Here is a 14,592-nt window from a genome sequence, read left to right on the forward strand (position 1 = left end):
GATCTGCCGAGTGCCCCTCTGTCCTCCCCACAGGAACTATTAAGACCTGGTCTTGATCAAAGTCATCAAACGAAAGTGCTGGTCTAGCTCAATGTGGGATGGACCTTTCAGAGTCACGCGGTCACGAGAAGCGCCTTTCGAGTGAAGTTCTTTTTTATTTACTTTTTCCGTGTTTCGAGTCGCCCCAGCCAATCAACTTCAGAAACATTCAACGGCTCACGCAGGGGGCAGGAATGAATCATGGCGGCCACTTTGCGGTCACCGGGAGCGATCCAACACGGCCAGCTGAGCTTCCAATACAAAACAGAGCCAAGCAAGAGGACTCACCTGGCTTGTAGAAAGGTGGAAGCGAGAACTTGGGACAGCTGGTATGTGCAGGGTTTGCTTTACTTGAGAGCTGTTGAAACCCCAATACAACAGAGGTGTTATTTATTGGCCCTACTCGTCATCAACACTTGTTTAAGAATACAGTCGAACCTCTACATAGTGAACTTCAAGGGTCCGAGGAGAGAAGTTCACTATGAAGAGAGATTCACTTTATAGAGGTTTTCCTAAAATGTTCAGAATTCATTGATGAAATATGTGAATAATTTTTTAATAAATATGTAAATAATTTTATATACGTTTTTTTAAAAATAAATATGTAAATAAATGTACATTAAACAACTTAAGTTGTTTAAACACTAAAATCTAATGCGGTAAAACTAATGTAAAAACATTTTACATTGAACAAATATCTTTATTATTATTCCACAAGTCGCATTATCTCTTCTCTCTTCTTCAGAATGCCACATATCGCAGCAGGCGAAGCATCGTACTCCTTTGCAATGGCATTCTGCTTCACTCCACTCGCACACTTCCGAATTATGTCGCACTTCTCCTCCAACGACAAAGGCTTTCGCTTCCGACTTATAGATCTAGCATCCATACTTTTCACGGCAGATTCCGACATCTTAGAATTTTCGGAGGGATGACCAGCGGAGAAACGCATGCGCAGTGGACGGCGGACGAAGTGAAAATGCAAGAGAAAGTCGCGGCGCGCGAGAGCGGCTAGGCAGGGAGGAAATCCCGACAGTGCGCCCAATTTTACAACTTCACAATTTTCGATAAGTTCAGATATTCACAATATAGAGGTAGATGCTGTCAAGGGACTGACTAATAGCATCACTATGAAGAGATTATTCACTATGTGGAGTTTCACTATGAGGAGGTTTTACATACACGTCAAATATAGCTGTTTTGCAAGGGACCGTAAAGATTCGTTCACTATGAAGAGAGATTCACTTTGTAGAGGTTCACTATATAGAGGTTCGACTGTACCAATTTGAACTTGGATAATTGTACTATTGCCCAAAGTAGGTCACCAAAAAACCTCAGTGTAATCTTCGACTCAACGCTCCCTTTTAAAACGCATATTAAGTCCACAACGAGAAAAGTGTTTTTTCACCTTCGCAATATTGCCAAAATTTGCCCTATTCTGTCTCCTAGCGATGCTGAAACATTAATTCAGTAATTTGTTACTTTACGCCTTGACTCTTATAACATATTGTTTTCTGGACTTCTTATGTCTTGCCTCAAAAGTCTGCAGTGAGTACAAACTGCAGCAATGAGAACCATAAAGTTCGATCCTATTACCCTGATACTAGCCAACCTGCCTTGGCTTCCAGTTCACCTGAGATGTGATTTTAAGGTGTTGTTAATTACTCATAAAATATTGCATGGTTAAGCTCCTTCCTATCTTGTCTACTCAGTATCACTGAATGTTCCATCCCGACAACTTTGGTAACAAAATGACAGTTTGTTAATAACCCCGCAAGCTAAAAAGAAGTCCGCTGGATCAAGGGCTTTTTCCATTTGCGTGCCAGTACTCTGAAATGCCCTACCTATGGAATTTCACACAGTCGCCTCAGTAGAAATCTTTAAAACACAGCTATATACTCAAGCATTTAGTTACAGTAATGGGTCTGTCTGCAGCTTTGTTCTTCTCCTTCCTGTCCCCTTCTTCCGGTTTGGACAGTGGGCTAGATGGTGAGAGATGATTTGAACTCTGCCATCCTGCCCTGCGGTGATCGACCATCATGGGTTTTGAAATGGACCACCTTGGCGCTTTGTTAGGAGGGACCCACTCGGCCAGACTGTGATGGCTTCACCTGCCGTCAAGACATCTTTGCACTAGATGCTTTCTGCATAATACGACACATAGTTTTTTTTCTATTTTGTTTTGTTTTTGTTTTTTAAATAGACTCAGCATCCATTTCAACCCGTTGAGCCTGGAAGGGGGCTCCTTCCATCTGTGGTCCCTTCTGGTCCCTTCCCTGTTTAGAGTTTTTCCTTCCCCTTCGTTCATCTTTGTTCAGGGGATGCGGTTGTGTATTTATGATGAAAAGAAATCTCTGTCTGACTTCTTTTCACCTGTGAAGCCCTTTGCGACTTTGGTGATTCAGGGCTATACAAATAAATTGATTTGATTTGATTTACATATTCACATACTGTAAAAACACATATGTAACATACCACTTTGGGTTGTTGCCTCTGATGAGCGTTGTTAGCACGTCATTAGCACTTTAACATTGACATCAGACAGGAAGCCCATGACCCCAAACTTAAGTAAACTTACATGTTCAAAATAATCCAAAAAATAAATATTATTGCTCCAGTAGACTTGTGAATGATTCCTGGTTCACTGGAAATATAAATAAAAATGTGCAAATTAAACATCCTCAAATGATGTCTTTCTCTGCATCACCAACACAGCAGCACTGGCTCAAGTGAACTGCATTCGTATTGTCAACTGCTAATTAATATGAAAAATTGAAAGGGTTTTGGTGTGTTTATTTTTCTTTACATGATATAATTTTGATTATACTGGAATGTAATTCTAATATGTATTTGTTACCATGTTTAATGCATTTTTATTATTTAATAATTTTCATTTAAAGGGTTTAGCGGGGCTTGGGACTTACATGTAAAAACTGGCTCTACTTATGCACGTTACGAAATTACCGGAACGAATACATTTTCATAGGTAAGTAAGTTGAAGTATCAATGTATATTTTTAAAGATGTGTCCCAAGTTTTGTTTTTTCCATGGCCATCTTCATAACGTTCAAATCTTGTTTCAAATCATCTTTTGCCATTGAAATAGATAGGGGAACGCTGTAGCCTATTGGCTAATTGACATTTCGTCAATCCACTACAGCATTCCTTTGAAAAATAAGAACAAATTCATTAAAGGGACAATGTGTAAGATTTATACCTTTTTTTTATTACGGACACCAGAAGGTGCTGCATTTCCCATTGTCCGTAGCTATAACAGACATGACAGCCTCGGAGGCGTGCCACCCCCCATGTAATATAGTTTAATGATAACTAGACTTATGAATATATTTAAAACATACTGTTGGTTATTAAAAACACATTTATTTGCGAGTTTTTGACATTTATAATGATTTAATTGATTCCCCTGTAAAGGAATTGTGTGTAAGACTTAGACCATTTTTCATTAAAAGGAACAAATTAAATGATTGTAAATTTCCAAAACATGCAAATGAATGTGTTCTTAATGATCAATAGTATGTTTAAAATATAATCATAGGTCTAGTTATCATTAAATTATATTACATGTGGCATGGCACTTCTCTGGACGCAGCCATCTTCATTATAGCTATGGACAATGGTAAATTGCATCACCTGCAGGAGCTCCTGCTGTCTGTAAAAAAAAAAAAAAAACGCTCTAAATGTTACACACTGTCCTGTTAATGTAAAACGGTCTGAATCTTGCACATTTTCCCTTTAAAGTGATAGTGTGATGACAATGATGATGACAACATTGATGGTGACAATGACAATGATGACGATGATGATGATGATAATATCGACAATGATGACGACGCCAGTCGTCGATGAAAGACGATGATGATGACGATGCCAGTCATCATCATCGTTATCATCATCATTGTCACCGTCGTCATCATCATCATCGTTGTCATTTTTGTTTTCGCATCATTAACGTCCTCATTGTCCTCATCATCGTTTTCATCATCATCGTTGTCAATGTCATCGTTGTCATTGTCATCATTGTTGTTGGCGTCCTCATTGCCGTCGTCATCGTTATTATTGTCGTCACAGTCGCCATCGCTGTCGTCTGCGATGGTTAAACCGTGGAAAAACAACCCAACTACAACAACTGAATTTCAACCAAAAACATTCGTGGTGAGCTCCATAGAGCCAGATACCATGGAAGAGTATCGATCAGGAAAACTGCTTTCTTCTCAAAACGAAGACGATGACGTAGTGCTGGTGCTGCCAAACCTGGTCTCCAGATCAGTGAAAATAAGAAATATTTTCTAATGAGTCCAGTTTGACTCGTTTTCCCACTTTGGAGCGAGTTTACGCGTAAAGGAACCCAAAAGACTCTTTCAACTCAGACTGTTTCTGTTTTGGCTTAAAACAAGAAAATTTGCCGTAGCAAAATATGAACATTTTTTTTGTCATGGATAAGACGCACTGGACTATAAGCCGCAGGCAATAACATCAAATCTTTATGCAAAAAGATGCATGTTAAACAGAAAGTTGCTCTTTCAAGACTTGTCCTCAGGCTTCGATAACTTTAACTATTTAAACTTTTGCCACACTACAATGCGCACCTAAAAGCCTTCAATTCTCTTCAAAGCTGACAGTGCGTGTTATAATCCAGTCTGCCTTATACAGTGCATAAACCACCATTATTCATTTTGGGGACAAAAAAACAAAAGTAAAAATTACTATATACATTCTTAAATATTTATCTCCACATTTGTTACCATTGTTATTACACGCTATGCTATATAAACTCTAATTTTGAAACAATTTATATAGCGACAAGGCATAACAAAGATGGGTTTTTGTCAAAGGAAGTGCAAATTTATCAAATTAATCTAGAAAATGTCAATCAACTGTCAAATCAACAAACAATATATTTTAAGGTTTTCTTGACTGCAATTTGATTATAAGATGGAAGTTAAATAGGGACTGCAAACGAAGGACTGCTGAACGAAATACAAAGAGAGGGTTTGGAGAGACTTCTTCAGAATGCAGCATAATTGTATTTGTGCAGTCGTTCTCCGTTCTTCTCATGCATGAGCAGAAATGAATTTTCTCCTTCTTTGCTTATAGTTTTTCACAAATGTCTAAGAGGTGAATCTGATATGCGCCTTATAGTCTGAGGCACCTTATAGAGTGGGAAATAGAGTAATAAAGTTTGACTGACTTATTTGATTGTTTTGTTACCATTTTGTTTAGCACAGCTCTATCTAGTGGATGTAAAATGCAACCCAGGCCCATATGTTAAGTTTGTAACAAAAGATAAATGGATTGGTGGATCCCAGGCTGTCTTGAAGCAAACGAGATGTCCAAAAATTACTTTATTAACAAAAAGCGTGTGGATAAAAAATTCAAAAGCAGCAAAGTAACAAAAGAAATACATTGATGAGAATTATTATCAAAGTACACTGTAAAGAGACATCAAAATAAATATGTAAAATTCCAAACCCAGTGGAGGTCATTCTCTAGCAGGAGAATGATGGCGAAAAATAAAAAGTAACTAACTAAAAACACAGAATAACTCGGAAAGGCAAACTAACAAAGAAAAATATACTGAACGAGCACTATAAAACAAGGTGCGAGATCAAACATCAGCAGACATAGAATAATCCGGCGACGTCTTTCTGCTTAATGACCGACAGTATGAAATATGATCATAGGTCTAGTTATCATTAAATTACATTACATGGGGGGTGTTGGAACTTCTCCAGAGGCAGCCATGTTTGTTACAGCTACAATGTTCGCGATGCAAAACGGTCTGAATCTTAAACACTATCCCTTAAAGTAGTCCAATGATGACTGATGAAAGACAGGTGTGGCACCTCCTCACCATGGTAACTCTCCGACCCAACAAACTAGGCACAACTTTAGAGCTTCTCTAATGTGCGGAAACATGATGATTTTAAGCCTTGTTATGTGACTGAAAACCTTTTGGCAAACAGGTGGGACAATGTCTCCTGCTGGGACATTTCCCCCTCCGTGAGCCGTCACCTTAACGTGGTGGAGGGGTTTGCGTGATCCAGTGATCCTAGGAGCTAAGTTGTAAGGGGCTTCAGGCCCCTGGTAGGGTCACCCATGGCAAACAAGTCCTAGGTGAGGTTCCAGACAAAACACGGCTCACAGACCCCATATGAAGAGAAAGATAAATGGATTTGTGTTTCCCTCGCCCGGACGCGGGACACCGAGGCCTCCCTCTGGAGCCAGGCCTGGAGGTGGGGCTCGTTGGCGAGCGCCTGGTGGCCGAGCCTGCACCCATGGGGCCCGGCCGGGCTCAGCCCGGGATCATCACATGGGATCACCACCTGTGTGAGGGGCCATAGGGGTCTGGTGCAAAGAGAGCTGGGCGGCGGCCAAAAGCAGGGATAGATATAGTCGGACTCACCTCCACACATAGCTTGGGCTCTGGTACCAGTCCTCTCGGGAGGGGTTGGACTCTCATCCACTCTGGAGTTGCCCGCGGTGAGAGGCGCAGAGCTGGTGTGGGCATTCCTGTTGCCCCCCAGCTCAGCGCCAGTACATTGGGGTTTACCCCAGTGGACGAGAGGGTAGCCTCCCTCCGCCTTCAGGTGGGGGGGCTAGTCTTGACTGTTGTTTGTGCCTATGCACCAAACAGCAGTTCAGAGTACCCACCCTTTTTGGAGTCCTTGGAGGGTGTGCTGGAGAGCACTCCCTCTGGGGACTCCCTCGTTCTGCTGGGAGACTTGCTCATGTGGGCAATGACAGTGAGACCTGGAGGGGCGTGATTGGGAGGAACCCCCCCCCCCCTCCGATCTGAACCCGAGTGGTGCGTTGTTATTGGATTTCTGTGCTCGTCACGGATTGTCCATAATGAACACCATGTTCAAACATAGGGGTGTCCATATATGCACTTGGCACCAGGACACCCTAGGCCGCAGTTCGATGATTGACTTTGCGGCCCCATGTTTTGGACACTCGGGTGAACAGAGGGGCGGAGCTGTCAACTGATCACCACCTGGTGGCGTGTTGGCTCCGATGGTGGGGGAGGATGCCGGCCAGACCTGGCAGGCCCAAATATAAAGTGAGGGTCTGCTGGGAACGTCTGGCAGAGTCCCCTGTCAGAAGGAGTTTCAACTCCCACCTCCGGCAGAATTTCTCCCACATCCCAGGGGAGGCCGGGGACATTGAGTCAGAGTGGACCATGTTTTGCGCCTCCATTGTCGGGGCGGCGGATCAGAGCGGTGGCCGTAAGGTAGTCAGTGCCTGTCGTGGCGGCAATCCCCGAACCGGCTGGTGGACACCAGCAGTAAGGGATGCCGTCAAGCTGAAGAATAAGTCCTATTTGGCCTTTTTGACCTGTGGGACTCCAGAGGCAGCTGACAGGTACCGACTGGCCAAGCGGAGAGCGGCTTCGGCGGTCGCCACGGCAAAAACTCGGGTGTGAGAGGAATTCGGTGAAGCCATGGAAAGCGACTTCCGGATGGCTTCGAAGAAATTCTGGTCCACCATCCGGTGTCTCAGAGGGGGGAAGCAGTGCATCATTGACACTGTGTACAGTGGAGATGGGGCACTGCTCACCTCAACTCGGGACATTGTGAATCGGTGGGCAGAATACTTCGAAGACCGCCTCAATCACACCGACACGTCTTCCCCTGAGGAAGCAGAGTCTCCGGGCACCAAGGTGCGCTCTCCCATCTCAGGGGCTGAAGTCACTGAGGTGGTCAAAAAACTCCTTGGTGGCAAGGCCCCGGAGGTGGATGAGATCCGCCCGGAGTTCCTGAAGGCTCTGGATGTTGTAGGGCTGTCTTGGCTGACACGCCTCTACAATATCGCGTGGACGTCAGGGACAGTGCCCCTGGATTGGCAAACTGGGGTGGTGGTCCCCCTTTACAAGAAGGGGGACCGGAGGGTGTGTTCGAACGACAGGGGAATCACACTCCTCAGCCTCCCCGGTAAGGTCTATTCATCGGGTGCTGGAGGGGAGGGTCTGTCGGGAGGTCGAGTCTCAGATTCAGGAAGAGCAGTGAGTGCAGTGTTTTCGTCCTGGCCGTGGAACAGTTGACCAGCTGTACACCCTCGGTAGGGTCCTTGAGGGTGCATGGGAGTTCACCCACCTAGTCTACATGTGCTTTGTGGACTTGGAGAAGGCGTTCGACCGTGTCCCTCGGGGATCTCTGTGGGGGGTGCTTCGGGAGTATGGGGTACCGTACGCCCTGATACGGGCTGTTCGATCCCTGTACGATTGGTCAGAGCTTGGTCCGCATTTCCGGCAGTAAGTCGATTTGTTTCCAGTGAGGGTTGGACTCCGTCAAGGCTGCCCTTCGTCACCGATTCTGTTCATTACCTTTATGGACAGAATTTCTAGGTGCAGCCAAAGAGTTGAGGGGTTCCGGTTTTGGGAGCCTCAGCATTGCATCTCTGCTTTTTGTGGATGATGTGGTGCTGTTGGCTTCTTCAGGCCGTGACCTCCAACTCTCACTGGAGCGGTTCGCAGTCGAGTGTGAAGCGGCTGGGATGAAGATCAGCACCTCCAAATCTGAGACCATGGTCCTCAGTCGGAAAAGGGTGGAATGCCCTCTCCGGGTCGGGGACGAGGTCCTGCCCCAAGTGGAGGAGTTCAAGTATCTCGGGGTCTTGTTCACGAGTGAGGGTAGGATGGCGCGTGAGATCGACAGACAGATCGGTGCGGCGTCTGCTGTCATGCAGGCTCTGCACCGGTCTGTTGTGGTGAAGAGAGAGCTGAGCCAAAAGGTGAAACTCTCTGTTTACTACTCGATCTACGTTCCTGCCCTCACCTATGGCCACGAGCTGTGGGTCATGACCAAAAGAACAAGATCCCGGATACAAGCGGGCGAAATGAGTATCCTCCGCAGGGTGTCCGGGCTCTCCCTTAGAGATAGGGTGAGAAGCTCCGTCATCCGGGAGGGGCTCCGCGTCGAGCTGCTGCTTCTCCGCCTTGAGAGGAGCCAGCTGAGGTGGTTCGGGCATCTGGTTAGGAAGACCCCCGGACGCCTCCTCAGTGAGGTGTTTCGGGCATGTCCCACTAGAAGGAGGCCCCAGGAATGACCCACGAAACGCTGGAGGGACTATGTCTCTCGGCTGGCCTGGGAGTGCCTGGGGATTCTTCTGGAAGAGCTGGATGAAGTGGCCGAGGAGAGGGAAGTCTGGGCTTGCTTGCTCAAGCTGCTGCCCCCGCGACCCGACCCCGGAAGACAGCGGAAGAAGATGGATGGATGGATGGATGGATGGATGGATGGATGGATGGATGGATGGATGTGGGACATTTCCCTTTTAAAATTTGTTTTTCTAATCCAATTCAGTCAATAAGTCTTCATGTCTGATGTTTCCTTGCTTGTTTTGAGCCTTGCTTTGTCAAAACCCTCCTCCTGAAAATGGGAAAATACTATGTAAATGTTTTCAGTCCAAAAATGCTCAGTAAAAAAGGATCCAAGCATTCAAGTCTACAGTATTTGGCAAATCCAACCTTTGACATTTGTGCATGTCGCCAGTGGGCACGAGTGAAAATTGAGACATGACAGAGGATTGTTGCATTCGTGGATTGTGTGTATACTGAAGGGATGTTTATTTTCAGTGTTCATTTTGAGTCCCCGGACTCGCAATACTAAAAAACTAATGGGTCCTGACAGAAATGTTTGAAAAAGTACACAGTAAAAACGACAAAGTATGTTAAAGGTTCCAACTGCATTTACAAGATGTCAGCAAAAATCAACAGATATTAATAAATGTCAAAGTGTAATTTATTAAAATAGAATGAACTTGCGTGTTTTTGCGTGTTTTCATCATCTTTTTCATATCGCAACCTCTGATATAACAGTCCATTTTGGTAGAAAAGTCTGCTTTTTACTTTGAGTGTTCATTTGTTTAGTTTCAGCATGTCTGTTTTGTTCCTCCTCTTGAGCTTCTGAAGCATTTCATTTTTGCTTCTTTACTTTCTGGCACACTGTCACCTGATTATTTGACTTGTCACCGATTCTAAAAAAGAAATTGCAGAGTTTACTTTGTTTTGGGCCTAAAGATAGCATATTTTTTAGAAAGCATTTTAGATGGGGGGGTTAAAAAAACAAAACAGATCCCAGAATCTTTGTAGCAAGTCCAAAGTGCAGTGCAATTTTTCTCAGAAATAAACTTGTCAAAAATCAGTTTATTTTTATATTTAACATTTCAAATTCATGTTGCGGGTCCCCATCGGCAGGCCGTATGTTTCACACCCCTGCCCTAGAAAATGTTTGTAGCCAGCGGTGAATAGAGGTAATAGGTCGGGCTTGCACGTAATAGTGGAGTGCTGATATTTGACTAAAGTCTTCTGCAAAAGCCTGGCGTAACCGACTGTGCGCAATCATGCATGCGTATGATGGTCTCCACCCAGCCGACCACATACCCAAGGGAGCCGAAATCTTCAAAGCCGCTGCTTTCAGCTTGAATCCTGATAAGTCTCTTCGCTTTACAGCTGGCTTTCCAGCTAGATTCTTAAATGGGCCCCGAGAAGGAGTGGCCCGTAACGTTTTGAATGCTCTCTTCAAGCTCGTTATTGATTTCAATCAATCAATCAAATTTTATTTATATAGCCCTAAATCACCGAAGTCTTTAAGGGCTTCACAGATGAAAACAGGTCATACAGAGACATCTTTTCAGTATAAGGTACACAACAGCATCCCCTGTCAAAGCTCCCAGAAGGGGAAGGAAAAACTCAAAAACCTCAATTTGGGGAAAATCAGAAACCTCCAGAAGGGACCACAGGTGGGAGGAGCCCCCTTCCAGGCCCACAGGTTGAAGTGGATGCTGCATGTACCAGACACAGAAACAATATAAATTACAGAAAACATATTGTGCTATATAGTGCAGTGATGTCTTGACAGCAGGCAAAGCCATTGGGCAGGAACCATCCCACATTCCAGCCAGGTGGACCGCAAACGGCCGAACTCCTAACCCGTGATGGTCGACCAGCGCAGGACCCAATGGAGGCGGTCAAGTCAACCCTCACCATCTAGATAGCCCCCTCTCCCAGCCGGAAGAGGGGGGCAGGAAAAACGAAAAAAAGAAGAAAGCTGCAGACAGGCTCAATTAACTAAATGCTTTTGAATATAAATGTGTTTTTAGTCGGGATTTAAAGATTTCACAGTCTGGCCGAGTGGGTCCCTCCTAACAACAGACCCATTACTGTAACCAAATGCTTGAGTATATAGCTGTGTTTTAAAGATTTCTACTGAGGTGGCTGCGCGAACTTCCATAGGTAGGGCATTCCATAGTACTGGTGCGCAAATGGAAAATGCCCTTGATCCCGCAGACTTCTTTTTAAGCCCATGGGGTCGATAGCAAACCGGCATTTTTTTGATCGAAGTTGTCGGGACGGAACATGCTTCAGGATCTAGGTGAGGTTTCTTAAGTAATGGTTGAATGACGGCCGCCTTAAAAGCTTCAGGTACAATGCCAGAGGAGAGTGACAGGTTGATAATATTCAAGACAGATGACCCTAAAACCGGGAATAAATCTTTAACGAGTTTGCCTGGAAACGGGTCGAGCATGCAGGACGTCGGCTTTGCTGCATTAACCAGTTGTGTAAGACACTCCAGGGATACTAAATCAAACTGGGACAGGGTAACCAGACTTTCATGAACCTGATTGTCCGAACTAGCATCAACAATCACAGTCGAGGGGGTAAGCGGCGCTGCCTTTTTTATTTCTTCCCTTGTTAGCGGAATCCGCTGAGTAAAGAATTGCATGAAATCGTGTGCTGAATGGAGGGAATTATGATTAACCTGCTGCTGCTGTGTTAGCTGCGCTACCGTCTCAAATAAATATTTTGGGTTGTTTTCATTAAGACATCATTTTGGAAAAGTAATTTGTTTTTGCTAACCTAAGAACCTCTTTATATTTCAGCAAGCTATCGCACCAGGCCTGACGGAAAACCTCGAGTTTAGTTGTTCGCCATTTACGCTCAAGTTGTCTACTTAACAATTTAAACGTACGCGTTTCCTCCGTAAACCACGGAGTGTGCCGCTTCGGACGAGTTTTAAGTTTCAGCGGCGCAATAGAGTTTAGGGAATTTAAAAGAAACGAATTAAAATCATTCGCGAGCTTATCGACTGAACCAGTGAAAGACGGAAAGGCAGCTGTTGCGGAAGGCAGTAATTCAGAAAGTGCAGCAGTGGTTGAAGAATTAATATCACGGCTCTTAAAGCCTTATTGTGGACAACAAGACCACACTGAGCTAGGACTTCAAATGTTATAAGATAATGATCAGACATAACGTTAGTTTGTGGCAGAATTGTGACGTTTGAGGCAGTTAGGCCATGGGTTAGCACTAAGTCTAAGATATTACCATTACGGTGTGTTGCTGCTTTTATTATTTGTGTAAAACCAAATGCATCGATTATTGCTTGAAAGAATCCAGAGTATGGGCCGGGAGGACGGTAAATAACTACCACATAGAATGGTGGTGAGGAGCTCGATCGCATAACGAGAGCCTCAAATGTCTTGAAAGTGTGACTCGTGCTCGTGCTAAGCCTAAAATCAGATTCTGAAATTAGGGCGACACCCCCCCCCCCCCCCTTTTTTTACAAGGACGGGCAACATGTCAGCCCACAAAGTTTGCGGGTGAGGCCTCATTTAATGGTAAGAATTCATTTGGTTTTAGCCAGGTTTCGCAGAGACCAAGCACGTTAAGATTTTGATCTGTAATAAGATCATTTACAAGAAGGGCTTTTGAAGAGAGTGACCTAATATTTATGAAGCCAAATTTAAACTGGGAAATTTTTCCCGGTCTATTCAGAGTCCTCGTGTTGGTAGTACTAATACCAACAAGATTTTTATGGCTGGGGCTTGCTCTGTATTTTGAGTAATTAAAACCTCGTCGCAATGTTAGGAAAGTAGGAATTTGGAAGCGTAAGGTGTGTTGCCCATTCCCTATCTTAGTCCGGGTTTCATTTTGTGCTAATAAGAGCATTCTAGGATGCGTTTCAAGTATCCAATGAATGCAGACCAAATTTGCATCTTTTCTTTGATTGGCTCTTGGCTACGAAATGCAATATATACTCTTTTTAATTGCCTAATTAAAGACTTTATAAAGTAAATTCAACCTCATCAATACATTGTTTCACTTGTAGTGTATGTGACAAATAAAATTTTGACAGGTTTAAATATCACATGTACGCCTTCTGTGATGTCAGAGTGTCGAATAAATAGCCCTCATGAGCACATGTACGCATTACTGGGCTACACAGGCTAGTTTTCTGAGTTTTTAAACGTCAATAACTTACATAAGCCATTAAAACTTGTCATCATACGTGATGCTGTCAAAACCTAAAAAAAAAAAAAAAAAATCATAATAATTTAAAATAAATATCCACAAAATTTTATGGAGTCCAAATTTCAAATCGCAGTTTAATATAAGAAGAACATCATTTTATTTCTTTACTATTAATAGAATATGAATGAAATAAAATAACACAAACATATTAAAAATGAGACAAAAAATAAAGAAAAGGCTTGCACTCATCAAAACAAATGGCAGTCATAATCGATCAGTCTTTTCATTTTCTCTTGATTTTTCTTGATCTCTTTCTGCTGTTTCTCTTGGCACTGGGATGTACAGTGTACCGACTCGGATTTTCCCAAAAGTTTTTTAAAAGCACCGTAGCACATTGAAGCGCTCTCTTTACCTTCGAACTGAGATGTAAAATACTGTATATCCATTCAGGTGTCCCAAGAAGTTTTTAAAAGCAACGTAGTGCATATGTCCAGCTGTGCTTTGCTGTCTCGTTGCTGCCTTGGTTAAACAATTGAAGCTTGCAAATCCAGTGTAGCTCCAAACACCAAAGCCATCCTTTGCAAACAAAAGGCACGCACCAGCAGAACTCTTTGCCAGGGTTAGATCACACTCCTGGTAGCCCAGTCAGAAATATGGCCAAGTCAGGACAGGTTAGCTAATAGCTACGCTACGCCTCTAGCCAAAGCCAACACCACGGAGCTTGCTTGTTGAGCCTTGCACGGCCTTCCTGCAGTGAGCATCCACTCACGTTCAACGTGAGACCTCTAAATGGCGATCTTATGACTCGATTAGCTATTACAGCTGTCTATTAAGTTATACGGGCTGGTCACATATCCATCTGTGCTTGCGCAGAAGCCCGCGCTGTGTTGATGCGAATGCCCTGGATTCTGGCTAATGCAGATTAGGCACAGCCATACAGGCGACACAAGTTAGTTGAATTCTAATTGGCTAAAAAATCCAACTTAAAAATACAACACTCGAAGGAGCATCACCAAATGGATGTAATATGACAAAAGAACAGAGTATGGAGAATAATTTTATTAATGAAAAAACAATATAATATATACTAAATACATATGATTTTAAAATGAAATTGACCTTCATTATAGTTATAATAATTATTATAGGTTATTATAGTTATGAAAATGATATCAGGTTATGTTAGGCCAGCAGAGAAGGCCTTGCTGACCCTGACTGCCCACCACGGGACTGGATTTAGACAAATGTTAATGAAACCTTCTTCTGTAGTTGTAGGACAGGCAGTTC

This window comes from Hippichthys cyanospilos, chromosome 2 (genome assembly GCF_059441005.1).
Source record: "Hippichthys cyanospilos isolate Australia breed blue-spotted pipefish chromosome 2, RoL_Hcya_1.0, whole genome shotgun sequence".
Taxonomy (NCBI): Eukaryota; Metazoa; Chordata; class Actinopteri; order Syngnathiformes; family Syngnathidae; genus Hippichthys; species Hippichthys cyanospilos.